The sequence below is a fragment of the Muntiacus reevesi genome, chromosome 3 (genome assembly GCF_963930625.1).
Source record: "Muntiacus reevesi chromosome 3, mMunRee1.1, whole genome shotgun sequence".
NCBI lineage: Eukaryota > Metazoa > Chordata > Mammalia > Artiodactyla > Cervidae > Muntiacus > Muntiacus reevesi.
In genome coordinates, this window is record NC_089251.1 from 206,514,510 (window position 1) to 206,516,766 (window position 2,257).

The following is a 2,257-nucleotide window of genomic DNA, read 5'->3' on the forward strand; positions in this document are numbered from 1 at the left end:
TAGATCATTCCTTGGTAACCTGCCTCAGCAGTTAGCCTAGGACTAGTTACTCACTCAGCACAGAGTAAGAGATGCCCTGCATCTTTGGACTGATGATGGGGTCAAATCACATTTTGAGTACATTGGGTGATACCTGTAGAAGCACACACAAGCAGAAGAGGTAATAAATATTGAAATGATAAACTGGGGAAAGCAGTGCCTATAAAATGAAAGAGCCTTTATGCATATACTTATTTACTTAAAGAGTAGAGGAAAGTTTAAGAGGTACAGGGAGAGATGTTCAGTGTCATTCTGCTGAAATTATAAGGATGGTTCAAGTGTCTTTTGAAAACCCCTTCTAATCCCAGTGGATTTTATCATATGCAGTAGGATTACTTGCATCAGGAAAAACAGTAGAATTGTAAATGCTTAAGTTAATGACTTACTAATAGGCTTCCCTGGTGGCTCAGACGGTAAAAGCATCTGCCTACGATGCAGGAGACCCGGGTTCGATCCCTGGGTCGGGAAGATCCCTGGAGAAGGAAATGGCAACCTACTCCAGTACTCTTGCCTGGAGAATCCCATGATGGAGGAGCCTGATAGGCTACAGTCCATGGGGTCGCTAAGAGTCGGACACGACTGAGCAACTTCACTTCACTTCAGTAGGTAAAATAAACACTATGAGGTTAGATTTTGGAAACAGATCTAGATTTGAGCCCCATATCTAGCATTTAGCATCTGTGTGAACTCAGGCAAATTACTACAGAAGGACCTGTATGGAAATATGAGACTTGACTAAGATGGTACAGGTAAAAGACTTCTTCCCACATAGTTGAGAAAACAATAAAGAACAGCAAAGATAAGATTTACCACTATGTTATTTGGAAATGTAAAAAACATGAAGGGGACTTAGGTCTGATTTAGAGAAGTTAGCGCCTAATTATTACAACTGTTGCCTTACCTTTGGGAACGCTAAATACAATAAGCATCTGCCTGATATCTAACTGGGTGAATCCTGTGCTGATTCTTATTTCATTTAAATCATCTTTCCGTTGGCTTCATTCTCATTGGAGAACACATCAGATGACAGTTGCAACCAGGTTCATCTCTCTTTTCTTAGAACCCCACAGGGTTTCTTCTCTGTTTCCATATTTTGGCCTGATTTTATGTGGGACCTTAATAATGACTTAAAATTGAAAATAAAACTCAGTCACTGATACTATTATATTTTCATTTTACCAATTCTACCAAATTTGGGGAACATCATGTAGTTATTGTCAAGTCCAAAGCTTCTAAAATATACATTGATATACAGAGATGGAAGAATGAAGAGGTCATGGATAAGCCACCAAGGTACCAAGTCATTGTTTAGCTGTGATGAAGAGTCCATTGTAAGAATAGACACAAGAAGTTTTTGCAGTAGATGAGAGGGGCAGGGACAAAATCTAAAATTTTCAAGTTGCTTATTAACTGGCCTAGTGTTTTCCTTTGAAACCTCCTCAATATGCTTATTAAAACAAAAACATAGAACTAAATTGATACTGTAGAAAAAAATGGGTTTTGCTCTATCATTTGGAAAGGGATTTTTCAGTTGATTTTGGTGGTGGCTGGCATATTGTTTGTTGTTTTTTTTTAATACACTATAATAGTTTGTTTTTAGCTCTAATTAAATACTAGGTTCCACTGTTTAAACTCATAATGTCACTCCATGATGATCAGTTACATTAATGTTCTGAAGAGGAAAATGAAGATTTTAAATAAGACCATAATTTAACAACCTATAGCATCATCCTAACAGCAACCTTAACTCTCATCTTCCTACATGCTAATTCAGAGGTTTCATTTGAGACAAACTAGTCACTCACTGTCATTCCCTGAGAATGACGTACTGAAGTCCATTGTGTTCCTTTATTTTCCTTGTCTCGAGTTTCTTCCTTATTTCTTACTCTGGCTGCTTCTCAAATCGTCCTCCAAGGTGAAGGCCTCCTTCCTTCCCGACTCCCGTAAATATAGGAGGAAAGTCCTGCTCTTTGGCACACAACCAATTATTTTGTCTCTCTGGGAATAAATGCTACTTTTCTTCCAGTGTGTGGAAAAATCTTTGAAGTCAGAGGTTATATCTTCTATCTTTACTTTCAAGATTTTTCATATAAATAGTTGTTGATGACTTGTCCATTTATATAACATACTTTCTTAAGTATCAGCTGAGAATTGAGGAAGAAAAATTATCAAAACATAATTTCTGCCACAGAAATGTCACAGTCTAAAAGAAAAATAA

At 37.3% G+C, this 2,257-nt stretch overlaps 1 non-coding gene across 1 annotated transcript; it reads left to right on the plus strand.

Moving 5' to 3' along the window:
- The first annotated feature begins 434 nt into the window (after positions 1-434).
- TRNAR-ACG (transfer RNA arginine (anticodon ACG)) lies at positions 435-507 on the plus strand. Its single transcript has one exon. It is a non-coding gene; the product is annotated as a tRNA-Arg (tRNA).
- The last annotated feature ends 1,750 nt before the right edge of the window (positions 508-2,257 follow it).